At 37.0% G+C, this 27,871-nt stretch overlaps 1 protein-coding gene across 3 annotated transcripts in view; it reads right to left on the reverse strand.

Annotated features, from left to right (window-relative positions):
* VEGFC (vascular endothelial growth factor C) overlaps window positions 1–27,871 on the reverse strand; it is a 117,549-nt gene that overhangs the window by 51,244 nt on the left and 38,434 nt on the right. The window lies entirely within an intron of this gene.

Consider the following 27,871-nt stretch of genomic DNA (forward strand, 5'->3'; position numbering starts at 1 on the left):
AGTTGCTCCTCTTCCAGTCCAGCTCTCTGCTGTGGCCCGGGAGGGCAGTGGAGGATGGCCCAAGTGCTTGGGTCCCTGCACCCGCATGGGAGACCAGGAGGAAGCACCCGACTCCTTGCTTCGGGCCAGCATAGCGCCAGCCATAGCGGCCATTAGGGGTGTGAACCAACAGAAGGAAGACTTTTCTCTCTGTCTCTCCCTCTCACTGTCTATAACTCTCTCTCTGTCTCTCTCTTTCACTGTCTAATTCTGTCTAGAAAAAAAAAAAAAAGAATCATCCAGACTAACAGGTTAATAGTGCCATTGTTAAGAAACCCTAAGGCCCCTACATTAGTCTTTCTTAACAAAGTTCCTTTGTAGCATAATGAAAAATGGATGTAGCAGTTTAGGCGTAGTATTCCTAAGTAAGTAAATATAAAATGTTTCTAAATTATTTTGATTGCTTAAAATGTTAAAAAAGCTTTAAAAAAGCTCAAAAATTCATAAAATTCTTTTAAAATTAAAAAAATGTAATTCATTTTTATATTTCTTTTAGGGTTCTGTTTTCATCTTAGATTTCTTTTTAAGTTTTTATTTCATTTATTTTATTATTTTATTTTTTTTTTTTTGACAGGCAGAGTGGACAGTGAGAGAGAGAGAGACAGAGAGAAAGGTCTTCCTTTGCCGTTGGTTCACCCTCCAATGGCCGCCGCGGCCAGCGCGATGCGACCGGCGCACCGCGCTGATCCGATGGCAGGAGCCAGGAGCCAGGTGCTTTTCCTGGTCTCCCATGGGGTGCAGGGCCCAAGCACCTGGGCCATCCTCCACTGCACTCCCGGGCCACAGCAGAGAGCTGGCCTGGAAGAGGGGCAACCGGGACAGAATCCGGCGCCCCAACCGGGACTAGAACCCGGTGTGCCGGCGCCGCTAGGTGGAGGATTAGCCTAGTGAGCCGCGGCGCCGGCCATTTCATTTATTAAAAGGAAGAGAGACAGCGATAGATCGCCCAACTGCTGCTGCATTTCTTCAAAGCCTACCACAACTGTGCCTGGGTGGGACCAAAAGGAGATCTGCCTTATCACCTGCTGCTTCCCTGGGGGCACATTAAGGAAAACTGGAATTGGGGGTGGAGTCAGGACTTAACCCAGTACTATAATAAAAGATGTGTGCTACTCAAGCAGTCATATGCCAGCCTCTATGAGTTACCCCTGGTCAGGGAAACACTTGGTATGACAATGTCCTTTGGCTATTTACTTCTTTATTCCCCTTTTCTCAGAATTGCTAAAATTGCTGATATTCCTTTCAAAATGCTGTACATTTTAAGCAACTTGAAGTAAGACTGGAATGACATAAATAGATCATATATTATGCTCCCAACTATTGTCAGCATGTTACAATTTTGTGTTTTAGAAAAAATTATATAAATAATTAGTAATACTAAAAAAAGCTAGTCTCTTTGATATTTTAAAAGCCAACTGATGCTAATGATACTTTGAACTGGAAGTTGTTTTAATATTAATGATTCTATTTTTAAGAAAATAATCAATAATATTCATCCAGAAGCCCAAACATTATAAGTACCCAGTTTGATGAGTTTTTACAAATTGAACAAACTCCTTTAATCATAACCACATCAAGATACAGAGTGTTGACCACATCCCTGAAGCCTTCCTTATTCTCCTCCATTATGACGCCCCAACAAATGTAGCCAAACATTGTTCTGATTTCTATCAACAAAAGTAGCTAATTCTGAATTTATATAGAAAGAATCCTGCAGTGTAACACCTTTAGTGGTGAGCTCCTTTTCTCAACCTTGTTTGTGAACATCACTCTTATCAGGTGATGCAGTTGGGTTCACTGCTGCTTGGCTTTTCATGTCATGAACTACTACAGTTTGTCTATCTTGTCTGTGCTCTATATATCTTGATGAGCACAAGGGTAAATAACTAGCAATGGAATTGATGGTTTATGAGGTATGCATATATTTAGCTTTGCAGATATGGCCAAATCATTTTTCCAGGGACTTGCACCAATTAACATTCCTCAGGGCTGTCTGTGAGTTCTCTTGTTCCACGTCTTTGCCAACAATTAGCACAAAGTGCTAGTTTTAAATTTTCAGTCATTCTAGGGGATGTGGTAATACTTTGTGCTTTTAATGTGCAGTTTTAGATAGCTGATGATATTGAGTACTCTTTCATATGTTAACTGGATCTTGTGTTTGCATCTTTTAACTGCCATCTCAAAGCATTTTATTCACTTGTGTTGGCTGTCTTGTTTATTATTGATTTGTAAGATTTCTTAAGGTATTTTGGATATGAAATTTTTTAAAATATTAGTATGTTATGTCGTAAACATCTTCTCCCATTGCGTAACTTTTATTTTCATTCTCTTAATGGTGTTTGTGCTGAACAAAAGTACTTTTTGTTTAAGATTTTTTTTCTTGTTGCAGTGCTTTTGATGCATTCTTTGAAAAATCTTTAATGACTCCAAGGTCATGAAAATATTATCCTATTCTATCTTGATGAAGCTTTATAATTTCACTTTTCACATTTGTACCTACAAGGAGCTTGAGTTGATTTTTTTTAGCATAGTGATAGACAATGATCAAGATTCTATTTTTTCTTCTATGTACTTAACCCAGTACCAGGTATTGAAAAGCCTATCCTCTAACCACACCACTTTACTTGTCCCTTTGCTGTGAATCACATCACTATATATGCTGGGTCTATTTAAGAACCCTTTGATTTGTTTCAGTGGTCATTTGTCCACTTTACCGCAGTATCATGCTATAACAGCTTCCTCAGTAACCTCAATATTAAGCATATCTTTGGGTTTATACCTGTGGTGTCCCAAATTTTAATCACATCATGGATTAAATAACAATTTTTGGAATTTCATTTCCTTCCTCTTCTAAGACTAATTTTAAATATGGCATTTGAGGTAGTTGATGGAACTACATAATGTATGTTAAATGCACAAGAACACCTAGAGCTTCATTTGTTGTTATTCCAGAAGTTCTTTTTTTAAAAAAAAAAAATTACTTATTTATTTGAGAGACAGAGAGACAGAGAGGGAGGTCTTCCATCTGCTGGTTCAATCCTCATATGGGTGCAAAGGCTGGAGCTGGACCAATCTGAAGCCAGGAGCCAGGAGCTTCTTACGAGTCTCTCATATGATTCAGGGTCCCAAGCACTTGGGTCATCTTTCACTGCTTTCCCAGGCCATAAGCAGGCAGCTGAATAAGAAGTGGAACAGCTGGGACTTGAACTGGCACCCATATGGGATGCTAGTGCTGCAGATTTAGGCTTAACCTACTATGACACAGCATCGGCCCCTGGAAGTTCTTACTTTAATAACTTTGTTGTGGAAAGTTGCAGGTGACATCTAATTATCTTCACTACCTTTTTTCTCCTCTCTCACAATGCATCCTTTACACACTTCCTTAAGTTAAATTCTGATCTGTTATTTCATTCTTGAAAAATGCTGCTTGGTATCCCACTAACTGATGAATAAAGCCAATATACATTATGGAAGTCCTAGAAAGTTTTATATAGGCATAGATAATGATAATGATAATAATAATAATACCCTCAAGTCTATGGTTCCCCATTTATAAAATGTAGATAATAGAAATGCACCTTATAAAAGCTGCTGTGTTGGGCTGGCCATGGGCTAAGCCTCTGCCTGTGGTGCCTGCATCCCAAATGGATGTTGGTTTGTGTCCTGGCTGCTCCTCTTCTGATCCTGCTCTCTGCTTATGGCCTGGGAAAGCATTGGAAGATGGTCCAAGTGCTTGGGACTCTACACCTGCATAGGAGACCCAGAAGAAGCTCCTGGTTCCTGGCTTTAGATTGGCTCAGCTCCAGCCATTGCATCCAGAAGACTTTTTTCTCTGTCTCTTCTTCTCTCTGTCTGTAACTCTACCTTTCACATAAATAAATAAAATCTTTAAAAAATAAAAAGAATTTATCTGAATACTTTAAAAAAAGCTGTTGCGTGCATAAAGACGTTAATACCTGTATATAGGAGGAAAGTGTGTATACTAATTCTAACAAAATATTTTAAATAAATAGCAAAGAAAGGAAAACATTGTAATTTTATGAATTTTAATAAATGACTATTATAAACCAAGGAATGTTCTAAGCATGCTATTTGTAAATAAAGTCTCTCCTTTTATGGAGTTACAACCTAAAAATTATATATATTATATATATATACACGATAGACAATGTAATAATATTTTTGTTTAAAAAGAATTTGTAAATTTTAAGGCATATCTGTTTTGTATACTGCAGTTAATTACAGATGAATTTATTGTTGCTTACGTGCTTCTATGTCTAAGGGATTCCAGATTCTTCACTAAAGTGGCACGGAGAAGAATCTGTTGCTATGAAACGATGTTGAGTAAAACAAAGTTGAATTATTTGACCAGAAGAACTAAGCCTGAAAACACAAAGAAATTCCATTTTGCATTCTTACTAACCCTTGAGCTATTAAATTTCTTTTTACAATTAAAATCTATTTAAGAACTTATTTCAGAGTAGCAAAAGTAAATATGCTTTTCTTTATTTCTTTACTCATCTACTTATATTCCATGGCACTGATTTTGGAACATAATTGTTCTCTCTCTCTCTGTATGTGTATGTGTGTGTGTGTGTGTCTGTTTGTGTTATGTGGTGATGGATGGTTGGAGTACGCTGAGGATATGTTCTTAGTAAATAAGCAACCTGGAAAAATATCCAGTGATTACTACCATTTTAATTCATCATCAAGGATTTGGAAAATTTTTCTGAAGTCAGTGTCATTTAGTTTTGGGGAAAGCACTTTGAGGAAACTACAGACCATTTCAGGTCAAGTACTGCTAGATCCCTAACTACATATTTTGGGAACAACATTGCTTGATTTTGTCCAGTGTCAAGGCTGCTTTATGTAAAAATTCAACCTACAATATATTTCTCAATTTTATGTTATTCAGACTTATAAATTAATAATCATTTCCTCTATGCAACTTAACTTTCATATTTTAGCCGATGCATAAATTTGCAAATAATATTACTTGCAGGGTTAGCATTGAGGAAGATGAAATTTTAAAAAACTACCAATGGAGTCATGTTACAAAAATCCAAAAGACTCCATTGAGAGCCTATTGGAAATCATAAAAGAATTTGGTAAGGTGGCAGGATATAAAATCAACACACAAAATTCAGTAGCCTTTGTATACAACAGACAATGGCATGGCTGAGAAAGAACTTTTAAGATCAGTCTCATTCCCAATAGCTCCAAAAAGAATTAAATACCTTGGAATAAATTTAACCAAAGATGTCAAAGATGTCTACGATGAAAATTACAAAATGCTAAAGAAAGAAATAGAAGAGGACATTAAAAATCAAAAACACCTTCCATGTTCATGGAATGGAAGAATCAACATCATCAAAATGTCCATTACTAGCAAAATCAATTTACATATTCAATGTGATCCCAGTCAAAACACCAATGACACTCTTGCAAAATCTAGAATAAAATATGCTAAAATTCAAATGGAAGCAAAAGAGATTCCAAATAGCTAAAAAATTTTACGCAACAAAAACAATGCTGGATGCATCACAATACCAGATTTCAAGATATACTACAGGGCAGTTATAATCAAAACAGCCTGGTAGTGGCACAAAAACAGACATATAGACAAACAAAACAGAATAGAAACTCTAGAAATCAATCCATGCATCCTTTGGCAAAGGAGTTAAAATCAATTCCTGGAGCATGGACAACATGCTTCAATATCTTCAACAAATAGCCCTGGGAAAACTGGATCTCTGCATGCAGAAGTATGAAACTAGACCCTTATCTTACACCTCACACAAAAATCCACTCAAAATGGATCAAAGATATAAATCTAGGACTGGATACCATGAAATTACTAGAGAACATTGGGAAACTCTGCAAGGCACTGTTATAGGCAAAGACTTCTTGGAAAAGACACCAGAAGCATGGGCAATTGAAGCCAAAATTGACACATGGGATTACATCAAGCTAAGAAGATTCTGCACCTCAAAAGAAACACTTAGCAACATGAAGAGGCAACTGACAGACTGGGAGAAAATATTTGCAAATTATGCAACTGGTAAAAGAGTTAACATCCAGAATCTATAAAGAGCTCAAGAAATTCAATAACAACAAAACAAACAATCCAGTTAAGAAATGGACAAAGGATTGGAGTGGGCATTTTTCAAGAGAGGAAATTCAAAGGGCCAACAGACACTTGAAAAAATGCTCAGGATCACGAGCCATCAGGGAAATGCAAATAAAAATCACAATGAGGTTTCACCTTACCACAGATGGAATGGCTCTCATACAGAAATCAACAAACAACAAATGCTGGTGAACGTGTTGGGGAAAATGTACCCTAATCCACTGTTGGTGGGAATGTAAACTGGTGCATCCACTGTGGAAGACAGTACAGAGATACCTCAGATATCTGAATATAGATCTACCATATGATCAAGCTATCCCACTCCTGGGAATTTACCCAAACCAAAAGAAAACAGCATATGAAAGAGTTCTCTGTACCCTTATGTCCATTGCAGCACAATTCACAGTAGCTAAGATATGGAATCCACCCAGATTTCCATCAGCTGTTGACTGGCTAAAGAAATTATGGTATATATAACCTATGGGATATTCAGATGTTTAAAAAAAAAGAAAAAAGAAATCCTGTCTTTTGCAACAAAATGGACACAACTGGAAACCATTATACTTAGTGAAATAAGCCAGTGCTCAAAAAACAGGTACCATGTTTTCCCTGATCTGAGGTAACTAATAGAATACCTAAAATGTAATATATTGGAGTGAAATGGACATTTTGAAAGTCAATGATTGTTTACAGCCCTTGTCTCTGCTGTTAAGGACCATTTTTTTTTCTTCAAAGTACTTGGTGAACTCCTTTACTTAATACAGGGTTAACTTTATGATCATTAAATAAACTGAAAGTAGATTTTTGTAAAAATTAAAGAGTGGGAATGAGAGAGGGAGGGGGAAGAAGGGTTGGAGCATGGCAGGGGGAGGAAAGTTAGGGTGGGAAGTATCACTATGTTCCTAAATCTGTATATATGAAATACATGAAATGCGTCACTTAAATAAAATTAAAAAAAAAAAAAAAATCCATGTCTCTCTATTACTCTCCCAGCCCCTAGTGGCTGCTATTATAACTAACTTTTCGTAGCATCTATAACATTATCCCAAATGTCTGTGTTCTCAGGTTTCAGTAATATCCTCCTTTCTTTCTTCTTATACTCTTTTCTTATTACCCTCATCTATTTCCAACCCCCACATCATGCTACTGACTAAAATACATATATCTAGCCCCAATTTTTAAAAAATATTTATTTATTTGAAAGGCAGAGTTACAGAGAGGCAGAGGCAGAGAAAGAGAGGTGTTCCATCCACTGCTTCACTCCCTAAATGGCCACAGAGGCCGGAGCTGGGCCGACCTGAAGCCAGGAGCCAAGAGCTTCCTCCAGGTCTCCCACGTGGGCACAGCGGCCCAAGCACTTCGGCCATCTTCTACTGCTTTCTCAAGTCATAGCAGAGAGCTGGATCAGAAGAGGAGCAGCTGGGAATGGAACTGGTGCCCATATCAGATGCCACTTTACCTGCTATGCCACAGTGCTGGCCCCTTAGGCCAAATTTTTACCCAAAGACATCAGCCACTTATTTTCTCAAGATCTCATTCTTATCATATTTAAAATGAAATTCATTATTTTCTTCTCAAAATTAATTCCTTCTCTTTTTTGCCACCTAATTAAACCTTTTTAAACAGTTTCTCATTCAAGAGTCTGGGAATTAAATTTAGTATCTCACTTTCCCTTACTCTGAAATAGAATCTATCAGCAAGTCCTAATCATCTTAGTGCTAAAATACAACAGTTTTTTTCTTCTTGTCAACTGCAAACCTCCTAGTTTAAGCTACCATCCCCTCCTGCCTTATTCACTGCATTACCCTTATAATTGGACTTTTCAGTCACTCTATTGATCCTCTAATGGTCTCCCATGCACAAATCACAGGAATCCTTGGTAAGCAATCACTGAGTGATGCTGCTTCCCCGCTTAATCTGCTTCATTGATTTACCATTATTCTTCAAACAAAATCTCTGAATAATCAAAGGCCTTGAATAATCTGGCTCCTCTTAGTTCTACTATTCTCTCCAATTTCAAATCACACCATTCATGTCCTTACTCATAGAACTTTATTGTCTCTAAAACAACACACTATTTCAAGCTTAAAATATTAGGAAAATCTGTTTGCTTTCCTGTAATTACACTACCTTGGTACTACACGTGTCTGGTGCCTTCTCTTCAGTAAGTTTTCAAATTAATTGTCAAATAATTGTTTCCCTCATGGCATTTCAGACATTATAAGCATCACCTTATTTATTCTTTAGCTTATGTATTCTCTTGTTTATTTTGTTGTTTACTCTATACACCTCTCTTGTAACACTAGGCATATAATAGTCAGTGAAGGGATAAATGAAATAACAGGATAGGCATAGGAATTCTCTTTATTCTTCATTACACAGAATAACTATATAAATAATAATTTAATAAAATAAAAGTAAAATATTAAGAATATTTAAAGGTAATTTACCTTATATCTTATTAAAATTGCCAAAAAATAATTATTTATAATTATGGATTCATTTTCTTAAGTTGTCTAAGGTTATATTTGAGAAGTTACTACCTGTTTAGTCTGAATCAGGAAACAATAAACACAATTTTCTTTTTAGAAAACACATTGAACAAATAGTAAAATATTTGCATTTACCTTATTATTTCATTATCTGAATACCCAACCTCTTCAACTAGGTTAATAGTAGAATAGAAAACTGGAAATTTTCATACTCAAAATAAAAGTAGTTGACTATTAGAAAAAGTTTTAAAATTTTCTGATTTTATAAAATGTAAGAGAGAAAGAGAAGAAAGAAAAAGAAGTAGAGGGGGGATGACAGAGGAAAGAAAGAAAAAAAGGGAAAATATTTTCTTAATGTGAATATAATGAACAAATACAAATTATATTATCAGAGACCTTAATTTATTGTATATTTATAGGAAATTTTCAAAATTCTTAACTGCATTTTTCCTTCTCTATGTAATGCAAAGTAATTATAATGGTTGGTCTCATTAACACATTCTGAAAATCAACAGTTTGGGACATGGATAGGAAAGACATTTACATTGCAACAAACATTACAACTGTAGTTCTCTTTTCCCCATATGACTTAAATATTATCAAAATTATTTAGTGATCACCAAATCTAATGTGTCACAATGCCTTACTTCTCACCATACTCATAAATCAAGGCAAAACAGATCATATACCTAAATGTAAGTTAAAACTACAAAACTATAGGGGACGGCATTGTGGTGGTGTAGTGGGTAAAACCAATGCCTGCAACACCAGCATCTCATATGAGCACTTGTTTGTATCCGAATTGTTCCACTTCCAATTCAGCTCCCTGCTAATGGCATAGGAAAGCAATGCAAGGTGGTCCAGGTGTTTGAGCTCCTGCCACTCACTTGTGAGACCTAGATGAAGCTCCTGGCTTCTGGCTTTGGTCTGGCCCAGTGATGGCCCTTGCAGCCATCTGGGGAATGAAGTACTAGATGAAAGACCTCTTTCTCACTCTTTCCCTCCCTGTATTTCCCTGTCTCTCTGTAACTCTGACTTTCAAAATAAATAAAATAGAGCTTAAAGAAAAAACCTACAAAACTGTTAAAACAAATGCAGTTTCATTTTGATAGCCTTGGGCTAGGGGAAAATTTCTTAGCATGAAATCAGCTGCACAATTTAGAAAAGAAAAAAATAGCAGATTAGGCTTCATCAAAAATTGAAAATCTTTGTTCTAATAAGGAAACAAAAAAGTAAAAGACAAGATAAAATGCAGATAAACATTTGCTAATCATATAGCTGAGAAAGGACTTCTATCTAGAATATATGAAGAATTCTTCAAAATACATGAGACGATGATACAAGGGGGGAAATATTTGAATATTTGACTAGATATTTCACTAAAAATTATATTCAAATGTCTAATAGGCACACGAATGATGTTCAGTATCATTAGTTGTTAGATCAAATTTTGTCTCTTAAAACTACAAAGAATTATCATTACTCACACTTACTGGGATGGATGTAACCCAAAGAATGTAACAGAAAACACTAGTGAGGCTGTAGTGAAAGTGAACTCCTCATAGAGTGTTGATAGACTATGAAATATATACTCTTTCATAAGTTAGTTTTACAGGTTCTTAAAAATTACGTATGCTTATCAAAAGATTTGGTAATTCCACTGGTAGTTATTCACCCAAAGGAAATGAATACATAGCCACACAATGACTCAGATGTGAATATTCATAGTCAAATTATTCGTAGTAGCTCTAAACTGGAATAGCTTTTAGAAATCCATCAACTGGCTAACTGGATAAGCAGAATATGCTGTATGGATATAAGATAATGTTGTTCAGCAAATAAAAGAAATCTACTGTTGATACATATTACAACATGGACGAACTTCAAAATCATTATGATGGGTGAAAAACACCAGACACAAAAGAGCATGACTTCAATAGTCTCAATTATAAGCAACTTCTGAAAAATTCAAAGCTACAGGAAATGAAAGCAGACTGTTGGTTGCCTGAGGCTGAGTGGAAGCAGAGATTTCCTGTATGAGTACAAGAGACCTTTCTTGGATAGAAAGGGACTGTGAAATGAGTGTGGTAGCTGTTGCATATCTACAAATCAATATCTACTAACAGAGAGTGAATTGTATGGTATGGAAATTATATTGCAAAAATATCCAGAATTCTTACAAAATGATAAAACAAGGGAAGAAACAGAAAGATACATAACACAGAAAATTAGTGCTCTAACACTGGAAAGAAAGAGAAAGCTGTGCGTAGGCTTTGAAACCATGTAGTCATTTGGGAGAGAGAGAGAAGCTTCCAGAAAGAAGAAAGAAAGAAAATGGAATTCTTATAATAACAATTATGTATTGTTACCAACTTTCAATGGAGTTTTACAATTATTTTGGGAACTCTGAGGAGGATTTATGGTAGGGACAAGCAAGCAAAATAAGGCGTTAATTCAAAAAGAATGCTAAATATTTGTAAAAGAAAGAGTTTGTGAATAGTAAATAATATAGTGTTGCAATAACATAAACAAACAAAATATACTCACCCCAAAATTCCATTATCCCATTCTTTCTTTAAGATAAAGGGTGATTAAATGAGAAATGAATATGGCATGTTGGGGGTGGGGAGTGGTGAGTCAGAGGAGTATGAATGGGACTGTGTGTATGTGTGTGTGTGAGTGTGTGTGTGTAAGGGTGGAAAGTAACAGACCAAATCCTTATCTTCTATAATAACCAGCTGAAAGGAAAAATGTAAATGTAAAATCAATAAAGCATGTCAAAAGCATAATGCCTAGAAGTATGGAGAGATTAACAAATAACAACGGTGATAAAAAGACTTCAAAGACACTGTCTCTGGAGAGTAGAACTTAAGGGCAGGAAAGGGTGCGGCAGGGTACAGTTTCTTCATTAGAAGCCCAGTGATACTACGGAAGATTCTCTCTCTCTCTCTGTAACTCTTTCAAATAAATGCATCTTAAGAAATAAACTACTAAAATTAGCAAAAGTTAAGTGGGAGAAACCTAAAGGAGTATGAGTATATTTTAAAACAAAATGCTTAGAATGAAATTGTTTGTTCATACATATTTATATAAAATATTTATTTTATACTATATACTCATCCAAAATTTAGAATTTTGTTTATGAAATGAGTGTGGATAAATGCTAACCACCTTCTAGGCTAATTTTATAAAAATAATTTTTAGAAAAAGTTCAATAATAATTTTCTGACTTATGAAAGTAGAAACTCAATAAATGTGGTCGAAAATATTCAGCCATCTTAAGTTTTACTTTAAATTACTAGGAAAGCAGGTGTATCTGCTGTTGAAGTAGTAAATTCTTGGTTTGAAAGACAGACTCTTGAGAGGCTTCCTGTCATGAAATGTTGCTGTTTGTTTTCCATTTATTAGCAAGCCAGCCCCCCCTCCCCCATCTTTATTGGCTTTCTACTTCTCCATTTTCTCTTGGAGCTTCTCCTTACATGATTTACTGACTGTAAAGTGATCCAAATGCAACTTTCCATGATAATTCTCAAAATCACTCTTTCAGAAATAAATGAAGATGTGTCTTAGGTTAGTTACATGGCTTCATTTTCTTTTACTCAGTGATTTTGTCAAGTAGTTTTATCTGCACTCCTAAGGTAAATACTTGGCTTTTTTTTTTTTTTAAAACCAGGGTAAGTATCCTAGTGACAGAGTGTTCTTATTTTAACAATTTAAATTTTGACACTACGAAGTAATTTATTGTTCAGAGAAGTGCAAATTGATTCCACTTGCTGGATGTGAAAGACAGTATAAGCCTTGGAACCATTCCTACACATTGGTTAATATACAACCACCACTACTACTCTACCTTTTCTTGTTTCAGCACTAGATATTTTTGGACAGAGGCTCTTATGGAAATTTATCTTGGAAATGAAATTCTAAGTTTTTGTCAATTTTGATATGCATGACAACCACAATAGACCAAGAAATGATGAGACATGAAATTGAAGAGCTTAGAAATGCAGGCTTCTGAACAGGGACGCTTTGAACAGAACACTTCAAGGTGTAATCCTGGACTCTGGAAAATGGAACATTGATCTTGAAAGTATGAGGAGACATTGGGCAAAACAGCAACATGAATAGTGCTTTAAAAGAGGTGCCAGTCATTTGTCATTTTCTTTTCTTTTCTTTTTGAGATTTATAATTTATTTATTTGAAAGGCAGAGTTACAGAGAGGCAGAGGCAGACAGAGAGGGAGGTCTTCCATCCTCTGACTCACTCCCTAAATGTCTGCAAGGGCCAGAGTTGGGCTTATCTAAAGCCAGGAGCTTGGAGCTTCTTCCAGGTCTCCCACATGGGTGCAGGGGCCCAATTATCTTCTGCTGCTTTCCCAGGCACATTAGCAGGGAGTTGGATCAGAATTGGTGCCCATATGGGATGCTGGCACGGCAGGTTTTACCCACTATGCAACAGTGCTGGCCCCATTTTTGAGTCATTTCAAAATCATCACCGGAAAGCACTAAGAAACTATCTTACTGAGGTATGTAAAGTTCTTTGCCATAATCTTTTGAAATATGTCCTATATAAAAACAGCCATCTAAGACGTCTAAATTAATAAAGGCTTTGGAAACCAATTTGTCTTAGATGTATGAGAAAGCTTCAAAAAGTTCATGGAAAATACAATTAAAGGATGAAGTTTTCATTGTAAAATATTCTGAAATACATGACATTTTTACATAATACACATTCCCATGAACTTTTGAAAGACACCTCATACCTGTTCATTCAAACACTGAATTTTTTATGCTTGAGAAAAGGTATCATCTTCACCCAGGTGTGTTATGAAGCTCACATCTCAATTTCGATAAGCACAGAATTAAGGGCTCTAGGTCAGAAAAGTATTTCTTTTTTCTTTTTCTTTTTTTTTTTGACAGGCAGAGTTAGAAAGAGAGAGAGAGACAGAGAGAGACAGAGAGAAAGGTCATCTTTCCGTTGGTTCACCCCACAAATGGCCTCTAGGGCCGGCGCACTGTGGGGATCCGAAGCCAGGAGCCAGGTGCTTCTCCTGGTCTCCCACGGGGTGCAGGGCCCAAGCACTTGGGCCATCTTCCACTGCACTCCCTGGCCACAGCAGAGAGCTGGCCTGGAAGAGGAGCAACTGGGAAAGAATCTGGTGCCCCAACAGGGACTAGAACCCCGGGGTGCCAGCGCCACAGGCGGAAGATTAGCCAAGTGAGCTGCGGTACTGGCCAGGAAAGTATTTCTTGAGTAAGAAAAATAATGCTGGAAACAATCTGCATATAAATCATCAATACAAAAATAAAATGTTGTATGCTTTGGAAAAATGATAGTTTTGTTCTTCAATTTTTGTTAAAGATTGCCCATATTTCAAACAAGCCTTCACAATGAAGGGACCATTTTTCAAAACAGATGGGAGACCAGGATAAGTACCTGGCTCCTGCCTTCGGATCAGCGCGGTACGCCGGCCGCAGTGCGCCGGCAGTGGCGGCCATTGGAGGGTGAACCAACGGCAAAAGGAAGACCTTTCTCTCTGTCTCTCTCTATCACTGTCCACTCTGCCTGTCAAAAAAATAAAAAAAAAAAAATAAATAAAAAAAAGATTTTGAAACAGATACTATAGTTAAATTTTTGTAGTGTTTTTCTCTATATGTATTCAAGTAAGTGACTTCTAGACTGTGTATGCACCCAAATACAGTAATAGTTAAGAAACTAGGTATTAGGAGCAGGCATTGCAGTGCAGCAGGTGAAGCCATTACTTGGGACACCCACACATCATATTTATTTGAGTGCCTGTTTCAAGTCTTGGTTACCCTACTTCTGATTCAGCTTCCTACTAATGCACCTGGATGGCAGCAAATGATCGCTCTAGGAACTGAGTTCTTGACACAGATGTAAAAAAATCCAGATGGAGCTCCTGACTCCTGGCTTCACCCTGGCCCAGTCTTGGCTGCTGAAGGCATTTGAGGAGTGAATCAGCAGATGGAAGAGAACTCTCTGTGTGTGTGTGTGTGTGTGTGTCCTGCACTCTGTCATACTACATTTCAAATATAAATAAATAAATCTTTAATGAGACATTGTATTTTTATATCTGACCTGAGAATTTTACTCAACTGTACTCTCAGCTGTGACTGAGTACATATTTTGTCCCTCTGTGCCACAATTAGTTCTACAGTCAAGAGGATGTAATAAATGCACCTGCCTCCCAATGTCTTGTGATGAATAAAAGATGTATTTATATAATTCAGAACAATGCTTAGTACACATAATAAACACTTTGTAAGTGTTAAGCTAATTTTTTCAGGCAGTGAGAAATACATGCTTTAAAGTTTCCACTCATACACAGATAAGGAATGAAAGATTCTATCTTGGACATAAACATGAATTTCAGTTAGAATATTTCTGGTAATGATTTTATAAATGTTTATTTTTTGTGAAATTGTTGAATATTCCATAATTGTTTCAAGTTTTTTTTCATATTTCTAAACAAAATTCTCAGCTAAACACAAAGATGGAGGAACACTATAAACTAAATATTTATCAATGAGCTACATAATTTTATTTTTACAATACATTTTAAAATAATAATTTTTCTAGTTCAGCAAATGATAACATTCTCAAGTATTCTTAAACAAAATATCTAATGTATCAGTGTATATTTTTAAATGCTTATACAAAATATGCACTATTTACAAAACTGAGTGTTAATATTTATAATAATAATAAATAAAATACCACCCACATTATCACATTAATAAACATCCTAAGGTCAAATGTAAGCCAACATTGAAAAAGAAATATAAACTAATATAAAAATCAATTTAAACATAAAGTAATTAGTATAAAAGAAGTCTTCGTGGAAATACTTTAATATTGATTTAACATAGAAATGTTAATTTGAGATTTTTTCAGATAAAAATAGATTAATCTAGAATTTATTCAATATTTCTGAAAAATAGTTTGTGTTTTACTGATGAGGTCATATTCACCATCAAAAATATTTGAAAAAAACAGCGGCCATTGGAGGGTGAACCAACGGCAAAGGAAGACCTTTCTCTCTGTATCTCTCTCTCACTGTCCACTCTGCCTGTCAAAAAAAATTTTTTTTGAAAAAATATTTGAAAAAAACCACTTTGACAAAAATTCCCCACACGGCAATGTAAATTCAGGTTATCAACAGAATAATCATAATAGTCTAGTCATGTAAATTTTTTAAGAAACTTTGCTTTTTCCCAATAAAATAGTCCATGTAAAATCCAACCAATTTTTGAAATTTATTTGAAAATACATCTTAGTATCTACTTAAAAATTATCCAAATTTTCAATTCCAATTATATATAAATACCAAACTTGATTTAAAATACATTTATATACCTTTATAAGCTGCAGTTGAAGAAAGTGGAAAATAAGTAGATTGGTTTGTAAGCCTGAAGAGACAGTATGCCACATTCTTTGCTGAATAGAGGTTTACTGGTTATGATGACAATAACAATAATTTGAACAAAAGTCTACCTGATGTCCATTTGAAAGAAAGATATGCTATACACAGGCAAATGTTTTGAATAAACTGTGCCTTGAAATCAAGAGAGAAAGGTTTTAAAGGCTTTTAAGAACTAAAACAAGATAAGTAGTTAGTTGATATTTTCAAGTCTAAATGACAGGTAACTGGCATTGGACAAAAAAAACAGGGGAGATTTTGCAGAATTTCTTCTCTGGGCCAAAGAGTCTCAGTATACAGTGAAATCAAACTCTGAAGAATATAAATTCACTATGTGGACCACCATATAAAACATCAGACAAAGAAACATTGGTCAACGTCACATTCAAATTAAGTCATGGGAGCTGCCATTATGGTGTAGCAATTTAAGCCACCACTGCAAAGTCAGCATCCCATACTGGAGTCCAGTTGTAGTCCTGGCTACTCCACTTCAGATCTGGCTTTCTACCAATACCCTTAGGAAAGCAGCCAAAGATGACCCAAGTGCTTTGGCCCCTAAAACTTATATGGGAGATCATAATGAAATTGTTGCCTTAGATCTGGTCCAGACTTACTGTTGGAGCCATTTGAGGAGTGAACCAGCAGATAGATGATCTCTGTCTCTCATTCTCTGTCTCTATGCTTTTCAAATAAAAAAAATCATAATTACTAGAGTTTAAAATTAATTAGTGATTTGGCAGTTTCCACACTGATTTATGGCACTCAAACATATATATAGCTTGACCATGGTAAGGCTGCTACAGCAAGCAATCATCTTTATGTCTATTTATTTAGAGCAGAAAAATGGAAGCAAGCCCTAGTGTTTCTCTGCTGAGTTCCTTGAGATTTTTGTTCCCAGAGTTGTGAAGAATGAAGAATGACTGGGAACATGCCTGACCCACAGGTTTGAAAGTGCTTTCAGAATTCAGAAGAAAAAGAAATTTTATTATTTTATTGTTGCAAGACACTCTGTTCAAAACTAGCCTTCTCTAATAATTGGAATATTCACATTATTTATTAGATTTGGTTCCAAGAACTGGTTATTTTTATATCTGGCATCATGCAGATTATTCAAAAGAAAGACTGCCAAAAGTAAAGCATTCATGTTCAAAAGTAAATAGTCCAAAAATGCCTAAAATTGTACCTTAAATAATTCTTTACTAGGCCAGCGCCGCGGCTCACTAGGCTAATCCTCCGCCTTGCGGCGCCAGCACTCCGGCTTCTAGTCCCAGTCGGGGTGCCGGATTCTGTCCCGGTTGCCCCTCTTCCAGGCCAGCTCTCTGCTGTGGCCAGGGAGTGCAGTGGAGGATGGCCCAAGCACTTGGGCCCTGCACCCCATGGGAGACCAGGATAAGTACCTGGCTCCTGCCATCAGATCAGCACGGTGCGCCAGCCGCAGCGCGCCAACCGCGGCGGCCACTGGAGGGTGAACCAACGGCAAAAGGAAGACCTTTCTCTCTGTCTCTCTCTCTCTCACTGTCCACTCTGCCTGTCAAAAAAAAAATAATAAAAATTCTTTACTTATAATAGGGCTTCAGTGAACAATTAAGTTAATTGAAATAAGTGGTCAAGGAATGAACAAAAAATACTTAACAAATATTTGCTGCATATAGTTATTAATCCATTGATTAACAAGGTTGATAAGAACACTCTGAAATCAAGAGAAACACTCAAAATGGAATGCAAGGATAAATATTAGCTTTACATAGTTAATTTATCGATGTTATTGTTCACTCTGATTTATACATTTTGTCACATAGAAAAGCCTGAATATGTATTGTAAAGCAAAAGCTCTTTTTTGATAATCTGATAATCATTTTTTAGTAAGCTGTGAATTTATACCACACAGAGAAGGTTGTGTTTGTCTGACATAAATTCTAACATTGTAGCATGGAAGCGTTTATAGTGTACGGGATAGAAAAAAATTGCTTGTGCTAATTCCAGCTGATTTAATTGTTGGAATAATGACTTAGTTTATCTAAATCACTTTAGTGCCCAAGGCTGTGCCAGCTGGACTATCAACACTGATGTAGACGGTACTGAGATATCCATCAGCACATTAAAACATGAGAAAGTTAAGCCAGAGAGTCCACTTTGGGGCTTGATTTATCTGGTGTGGTTATCTTCAGTATCATAGCAATTGGGAAGCTGCCAAATAGCTACTGAATTATGCTGTGTGTGTGTTTATGCCTTAGACCCCCAGTTCCTAATTTTAAACTAATAGAATACATGGTTTCCTACACATTCTAGAGCACAATATTCTGTGGATAATTTTAATACATAAAGTTAAACCTTTACATGAAAAATCATTTATGTATATTATACATGGAATTGTTTGATGCAATTGACTGTACTATTCATTAGGAAAAAATAAAGCTGTAATGCAACCAAGATCTACACAAGAGGAAGGAAAGGTGAACAAGATTATACAGATTCTTGGCATATAACCATAGTTAGAAAGAAAAGCTAAAATTGTGTATTATTAAATTAATCCTCTTACTTAGTTAAGTGTTTTTGACTCCATATATTTAAGTGCATGTCGTAAGAGCAAGATCATGGGTTTGGAATCATAGAAATCTTGGTTTAAAACCTAGTTCCTGTGCTTTCTTTTGATTTATACTCAAATAATTATGAATAATAATTCTGAGTCTCAGTTTTACGATGTTTAAATGTGTTGCATAATAACACTTCAGGGTTGTTCTGAAGATTAAAGTACTCAATGTGTTGAATAATGGCATGTGACTATCTTCATGAGTTTCGTTAGCACTAATTTTTAAGTTGTAAAATTCTAAAAAAAAAAAAAAAAACCATTATCTTAATCAGTTCTGTACAAATTTCTCCATAACTGGTGAGATAAGTCCTACTTACAGTGTTGTGAAAGGTCAACTATTAACTTTATTCCAAAAATTACTTGGCAAGAACTGGTGCAGAGACTGGAAATAGCAGGTGGATAATGTTTCCTGATTTGAGACTGTAGTGATGCTGGTTAAGGAAATATTACAGTCATAAGCAACTGAGGTCAGTGAACCACAGAAGAGAGCACAGCTAGGTGCTGGGTCAAGGGAAGAAGAACAGATACTACAGGGCGGATACATTCAACAAAGGGCTGGCAACCCTGGGTGACTTCTGAAATAAGTAAGAATAGGTCAACAGGAAAGTCAAAAGTGGACATGGATAGGCAACTTCCCAGAGTGAACCCTGCTGGCAATTCTCCCTTTACATTCCCGACATCTTGGTGTCTCTAGGAAGGCCATTTGCATTCAGAGGATTGAGGAACAGAGAAGATAGTAGGTGCTGTTTTCAAAATATTTATTCTCACTTTAATAAAACATAAATGCTAAAAATGCTTGGGACAATAAGGCCGGCGCCGCGGCTCAATAGGCTAATCCTCCGCCTTGCGGCGCAGGTACCCCGGGTTCTAGTCCCGGTCGGGGCACCAGATTCTGTCCCGGTTGCCCCTCTTCCAGGCCAGCTCTCTACTGTGGCCAGAGAGTGCAGTGGAGGATGGTCCAAGTGCTTGGGCCCTGCACCCCATGGGAGACCAGGAGAAGCACCTGGCTCCTGGCTTTGGATCCCCGCAGTGCACCGGCCATGGCGGCCATTGTAGGGTGAACCAACGGCAAAGGAAGACCTTTCTCTCTGTCTTTCTCCCTCACTGTCCACTCTGCCTGTCAAAAAAAAAAAAAAAATACTTGGTACAATAAAATCTGCAAGATAGTACATATGTAGGTATTTTGTATGCTGTTTACCAATAATAAAAATTGAAATTATGTCCAACAAAAATATTTAATAGAATCATAAAATAAGTATAAAGATTAAAAGCCTCATTATTACAGTACACTAGGGACAAAGTATATCAAATACTATTATGTTGTCATTACACAAAAATAATATTTAGTGTACATGGAATAAAATATAAAATATATAAAATGACTATTATAATTATATACACAGAGTATATGAATTATTATATAATAATAACAGTATAGATAGCTATGATATATGTGGCTGATGCTCCAGAGTTGTGAATATCCAGTGTAAATCTCTCCAGTGGCAATTAAATATTATTTTACATTTATAGTGCCACATTCATATGAATGAAAAATGTGTATGGGCATTTAATAATATATGTTGAGTGATGTTTATCTTATTTATTTGAAAGGCAGAGACACACAAGACAGGCAGGCAGGAAAGCAAGAGGGTTTTTTTTTAAGATTTAATTGATTTATTTGAGAGGCAGAGGTATAGGAAGAGAGAGAAAGAGAGGGGTCTTCCATGGGTGGGTTCACTCCTCAAATCGCCACAAGGCCAGAGCTGGGCCTATCCGAAGCCAGAAACCTGAAGCTTCTTCCAGGTCACCCACATGGGTATAGAGGACCAAGGACTTGGGTCATCTTCTACTGCTTTCCCAGGCCATAGCCAAGTGCTGGATGGGAGTTGGAGCAGCCAGGACTCAAACCAGCACCATATGGGATGCCAGCACTGCAGGCAGCGGCTTTACTTGCTATGACACAGTGCCAGCCCTGAGAGAGATTTCTTATTTATTGGTTCATTCTCTAAATGCCTGAAAAGGCCAGAGCTAGGACTACCCATAGCTGGGAACCGGGAACTCAATCCAGGTCTCCTACATTGACAGCAGGTAACCAGTTACTTGAACTATCACATACTGCCACCCAGAGAACACATTAGCAAGAAGCTGGAATCAGGAGCAGAGCTGAAACACGAACCAGGCACCTTAATATGGGTTGCAGGTGTTACAAATGCCCACCTTAGTGACTCATTTTAAAGCACTTATTCTGCAGGCTAAACAAACATCATGCTTCTAATTTCCTAATACCTCAAAACTTAGCCACAGGACAAATCAAGGTTTCAGTCTTAAAGATACAAATTTTGGGGCTGGTGTTGTCGCATAGTGGGTAAACCTACTGCTTGTGACATAGGCATCCTATATGGGCACCAGTTCAAGGCCCCTGCTAATGGCCTGGGAAAAACAGTGGAAGATGACCCAAGTCCTTGGGGCCCTGCCACCCATGTGGGAGACTTGGATGAAACGTCTGGCTCTTGGCTTCAGCCTGGCCCAGTCCTGGCCATTGCGGCTACTTGGGGAGTGAACCAGTGATTGGAAAATCTGTCTCTTTGTCACTTCTTCTCTCTTTCTCTCTCTAACTTTGACTTTCAAATAAATAAATAAATCTTTAAAAAAAAAAGAAATACAAATTTCAGCAAGATAATGCCTCTTCTTTCATGATCTTGGATTCCATTATGGTGTTTAGCAGGAGAGATTTTAACACAGGAAAACACTCTTGTAATTATAACAAAGTCACTGGTGATAAGGGGGATATCAACAAATATACTTTTATTATAACAGTAATAACTATTAACATTTCAGTTTTGTCGATGACTAGAGTCTGTTAGTTTTTAAAAAAATGTATTATCAGTTCTCCTACAATAATTATTCTAGTTAGATAATATTAACCATAGTTTATAAATAAGGACACCGAAGCTTAGAGAGAAGTTAAATAACTTTTTTGAAGATTGATTTACTTATTTGAAAGTCAGAGTTATAGAGAGGGACAGAACTCTTCCTTCTGGTGGTTCAGCCCCCAAATGGCTGCAATGGCCAGGGCTGGGCCAGGTCGAACTCAGGAGCCAGAACCTTCATCCAGGTCTCTCACGTGGGTGGCAGGAACCTAAACACTTGGACCATCTTCTGCTGCTTTTCCCAGATGGGCAGCTGGGATACAAATTGGCACCCATATGGGATGCTGACATACTATACCACAGCGCTGGCCCCAGTAAAATAATTTACAAAGGATCTACAGTCAGCAAGGAAGATTCAAATCTATAGCCCTATGAATTTTACACTGTATTACAAAGTTTGTACTACTTACAACATTACACTGTTTCTATACTAATTCTAGAATGCCCTGACTTTTAAAATCTTATTATCTCTAGCTGTGGTATAGCTTTGATAATTGGGAGCCAGCCTTATTCCTTCTATCTGAATCCTTCATTTGACAACCAGCTTTCCCCTGGCCCTTTCACAGGCAAGATAAAGAGACTAAGTGCTAGTTATTCTTGACAGCTCTGAGTCAGACCCTGTCACTTTTCCTTAGGGATTTCCAAATGTCACCTTTTACTTGAAACCCTTAGGAAGCTTATCAGTTCTGTTATGAGTTTCCAAGTTGCTAATTATTTGTCTGAATATCCACTACTGACACCCTAACTATATCACTGATTCAAAAATTTTGTTAAAATTATATACATATCTCAAAAAAATACAAATGACAAAAGACACATGAAAATATACTCAACATTAGTAGCTATCAGTGAAATTCAAACCAAAACCAGAATGAGGTACTATACCATGCCTGTTAGAATTATTACTATAAAAAAGGCCAAAAAGTACCAAATGCTGGTGATGATGTGGAGAAAAGGAGCCCTTGGGGCCTGCATCGTGGCACACTGGGATAAGCCACCACCTGTGACACTGGCATCCCATGTAAGCACCAGTTCGAGTCCTGGTTGCTTGACTTCCAATCCAGCTCTCTGCTAATGTACCTGGAAAGATAGCAGATGGTAGACCAAAGGCTTGGGCCCCTGCCACCCACATGGGAGGCCTGGATGGAGTTCCAGGATCCTGGCTTTGGCCTGGTCCAGCCCTGGCTTCTGTATCCACTTGGGGAGTGAACCAGCAGATGGAAAATCTCTCTGTCTCTGTGTCTTTCACTTTGTCTGTAATTCTACCTTTCAAATAAATAAATAAATTTGTAACAAAAAAGGGGGGAGCCTTTTTCTCACTGTAGTGGGAATGCAAATCAGTACAGCCATTATGGAGGACAGTATGGAGGTTTCTCAAAAAATTAAAAATAGATTTACCACATGACCTGTTTCCTACTTCTGGGCATATAAACTCCTGAAGGAAAGGAAATCAGCATATGAAAAAGTTATCTGTACTCCAGTGCCCACTGCAGCACTATTCACAACAGCCACTACATGGAATCAAACTAGGAGTCCATCACAGATGAACAAACAAAGAAAACATAATAATGTGATAAATATGTGCAATGGAGTGGTATTCAGTCATAAAACAGAAAGAAATCCTGACATCCGCAGCTAAGTATATGAACTGATCCTTATATCAAGTGAAATATGCCAGACACAGGAAGGCAAATTCAGTATCTTCTCCCTCATTTGCGGAAGTTAAAAAAAAAAAAAAAGTTGATCTGAACTTAGGAGGGAGATTACTACAGGCTGAGGATGGGAGAGAAGGGATACATAGCAGTTGGATAACAGGTACCAAACCAGAGTCAACTGAAGTAACAAGTTCTGTTGATCCCCAGTAGTGACTACAGTTCACAATAACATATTTTATTCTGAATAAAGAACTGCAGGAAGGGCTGGTGCTGTGGCATAGCGGGTGAAGCCATCCACAGTGCTGCCATCCCACCCATATGGATGCCAGTTTGAGTCCGGCTGCTCCACTTCTGATCCAGCTCTCTGCTGCACCTGCATGGGAGACCTGGAAGAGGCTCCTGGCTCCTGACTCCTGACTTCAGATCAGTGCAGCTTTGACGGCTGTGGCCAATTGGGGAGTGAACCAGCAGATGGAAGACCTCTTTCTCATTCTCTCTCTCTCTCTCCTCTCTCTCTCTCTCTGCCTCCCCTTCACTCTCTGGTAACTCAAATAAATTAATTAATTAAAAAAAAAGAACTGGCGGAGAGGAGGAGCTGATAGGTTTCAAACACAAGGAAAAGATAAGGAAATGGAAAGGATGATTGCCTGGCTTGTTTGGTTTATACTATATATATATATATATATATGAAGATTTAATTTATTTATTGAAAGGTAGAGGTACTGAGAGGGAGGGAAAGAGAGAGAGGGAGAGAAGGAGAGAGAGAGAGGTGTAGAGGTAGATATCTTCCACCTACTGGTTCACTTCCTCAATGGCCTTAATGGCTGGAGCAAGGCCAGGCTGAAGCCAGAAGCCTGGAACTCCATCTGTGTCTCTGTGTGGGTCCAGGGGCCCAAGTTCCTGGGCCATCTTCATTTGATTTCTAGGTGCATTAGCAAGGAGCTGGACAGAAGTAAAGCATCCAGGACTTGAACTGGCATTCATATGTGAATGTCTTAGGCTCATATGTCTTAGGCTCAACCTGTTGTGCCATACACCTGCCCCATTGTATATGTTTTTGAAATACTGCACTGTATACCATAAAAAATGCAAGTATTACAGGTTACTCAAAACACTGTGAATAATAAAAATAAAATTTTATTTAAAATTGCAACCAGGTGGTATTTGAAAAAGTGGTAAAGACTTTGCTTTGGATACCCATATAATACTGTAAGGGAGTGCCTGAGTCAAGTTCCAATTCTACCCCTGATTCCAGCTCCTTGCTAAAGTACACCCTGGGAGGTAGTGGTGATGGCTTAACCAGCTGGGTTCCTGCTACCCATGTAGGAGACTGGATTGAGTTCCCAGCTCCTGGCTTTATGCTGACCCAGCCCTGGATGTCGAGGGCATTTGGGGAGTGAACCAGTGGATACGAAGTTCCTGTCTTCCTGTTGCTCAAATAAAACAGATAAATAATTCTCTTAAAAATACAAACATATTCCTTTGATACCATATGACTCTTATTACTCAACTGTTAATTATAATTGCCTTATCTGAATCTCCTACTCTCTGTAATTTTGTAATGGAGAAAATGAAACAGAACTGCCTACAAAATACACACATACATGCAAACACACATACCAATTTCTTTTTTGTTAACAAATACAAACTCCCAGGTCCATTTCCTACAGATCTAATTGATTAAATTTTCATCATTATACAAGTGAGCCTTCCATGTGATTTGGATCTCTGGATCAATCATTCAAGAGTATTCCTAATATTTTGTGATCTGCCCAAACTTGCCATAAACTTAAGGTATATATGTTTTCTTCATTGCCTGCTTATACAAATAACCACCTGATTCCAGTAATATTATGTTGGACCATAATCCAAAATAATGCAACAAACATATTTTGCCTATCCAAAATTCATGGTAAAACCCCTGAAGTATTTATTAGCAGTTTATCACAAGCCAAAGATGTGATGTTTTGCTAAAGTTGTATTGTGATCTGCTTGAGTCTGTACTGAGAAGATAACAGACAGACTATTGGGTTCAATTTTAATCTCTATTTTAAGAATAGAATGGAGTGATACAGATGAGGGTAGTAGAGAGTGCTGTTACCAGTCTAGAGATACCTAACATGGGAAATATAAACATAAAGGAAGGTACATCTTTGTAAAAAATTATTGTTGTTGACAAGTGAAAAACATGTTTTCTATCACTTAGGGCATAGAGGTAGAACTAGTGTACAAAGAAAAAATTTTGGTTCATTATAAGAAATAGTATTCTAAGATCTAAGTTTTTCCAATAATGTAATGTACAGGATTGAGATCAAAATGAAATAGAAGCCAAGTAACCTTGGAGGAATGCTAAGGGAAGTTCTATGCCAGGGATGATGTATAAAACATTAATAACAGAAGATAACAGCATTAGTATTTTCTGATTATTGGTGACTAGTTATTTTCATTACTTTATAAATGAAACAAGCAAGAAATCTCTTTAAATCCCTAAAACACCTTCCCCTGTCGAAGCTAAGTGTGTGGTACATTTCTGCTCACCTATCTGTGATTGGTCCAAGAGTAGAGAAAATGAATCCATACTGGGCCAATAATGTTCATCATTACAGGAATTCCCAAAAAGTTAAAAAAAAAGGAGACAGCCTTTGGAACTGAACAACCTGAATAGCAATATGAAACTGAGGAAGAAGAGGGAGAGGGAGAGGGAAATGCAGAGGAAGAAGAGGCAGAGGAGAAATGAGAGGAGGGAGAGGGAGAGAGCAAGAGGGAGAGGGAAAGGGGGAAGAGGGAGAGGCAGACAGAAAGGGGGAGGGAGAAGGAAGGAGGGAGGGAGAAGAAGAGAGGGGAGGGAGAAAGAGGGAGGCAGAAAGAGGGAGAGGGATGGAAAAGGAGGGAGGGAAAGAGAGGGGGAGAGAGAGGAGAGAGGGAAAGGGAGAAGGAGGGAGAGGGAGGGAGAGAGAGCAGGAGGAAGAGGAATAGAGAGAGAGGAAGAGAGGGAAAGGAAGAGGAAGAGAGGGAGAGGAAGAGGAAGAATGGGAGAGAAAGAGGGAAAGAGGGAGAGGGAGAGGGGGAGAGGTAAGAGAGAGGGAGAGGAGTGAAATTTAGTTGCTAAGATCCAGATCTTTTTAACTTAGTTCTCTGTTTTATAAAGGAAAATAAATCCTTTTTAATTTAGGTTGGTGGTATAGTCAATTTCTCTGATTTGCTGAATAACATACTTTTGAAAAACTGTCCCTCTCCTTGATAAGCTTACATTTCATTGACTTGTCTTCTTTCTTGGTGCTTATATCTTGGAAAACTGTGCAAGTTGGAATATATGTGATAAAACAGTAAGCTAAATAGACTGTGGTTGGTTGATGTTATGATTACTCATATAAGTAAAACAACCATGAGGAAGTTTATTGCAACATTAAAATTCCTAATAGTGCACATACAATATTAAACCAGTATTGAAATTCCAAGACATCACAACAATTATCAAAGGTCATCATGCATCAGTTCTTCCTATAAAGCCACTAAAGTAAGGCAGATGCCTGATGTTGATAAATTCTTGTTTCTTGAATTTATTAACCAGATGCTGGAATTTATTTACTGCTTGAGTGCTTAGATACAGAGATATGCACTTTAAGTATATTCAGATAGGCAGATAAACTGCATCACTTGGCTGTGTATCATGCTGCATAACAATGCAGAGTGAATATGTGGTATGCTTCTGTTTCGTTCCCCATCTACATAATTCAAAGCTCTGATATCACATGAATATATCATGGATTGTATCCTGTTACATCATGCATGAAATTTAATACTGTGCTTATATAAGCTTTGGAAATGGAAGCATAAAGAAATGAGATGCATTTAAAAACTACTCAAGATGGAGGAAAATTGAAGTTTTAGACTGAAAATGTTATTCTTTACCAGGGTTCTGTATTAAAATAAACTGATTTGGATTATTTATATATTATATTATAGTGATCTCAGTGTGATTGAGTAATTAATAGCAGTGAAGATAAAAGAATTTTTTTTAAAAAAAAAGGATCATCACAATGTGATGACATACATAAAATTTGTTTTAAAGTAAGAAAATCTGTGTCTTAGAAATAGCTTACAGGTGACTACTGAGGTGAAGAGTAATTAGTTTATCACAATAAATAGCAAAGCTAATTGACTCATTATGACAGACTTTTATTTTGGAATAAACTAAGGACTGAACACAAATTTCAGCTTTGGAGAGTTATTGCTATAAAATCTATTATACTCATGGCTATGTCACAACCTCTTAAGTGTTGGTTTCTTCTACTATGAAGTGAAAACAATAATATCCAAGATCATTGAGCAGCTCATGAATTAAATTCAACAATTCAGTTAGTTCAGTGCCTGAGCATTTTAGGTATTAGATAAATGGCACACAGGAAGGAAGGAAGGAAGGAAGGAAGGAAGGAAGGAAGGAAGGAATAAATTACTAGTAAGAGTAATCAAGAATGAAAGAGGAAAAACACAAAGATTTTAGGATTTATATGAGGATAAATACACAGCAGCTAGCAAAAATAGTAAGGGAATATTATAAATGTTTTCATACAAATAAATTTGAAGACAGATAAAA

This window comes from Oryctolagus cuniculus, chromosome 2, assembly GCF_051225735.1.
Source record: "Oryctolagus cuniculus isolate XC-2025 breed Fujian yellow rabbit chromosome 2, ASM5122573v1, whole genome shotgun sequence".
NCBI lineage: Eukaryota > Metazoa > Chordata > Mammalia > Lagomorpha > Leporidae > Oryctolagus > Oryctolagus cuniculus.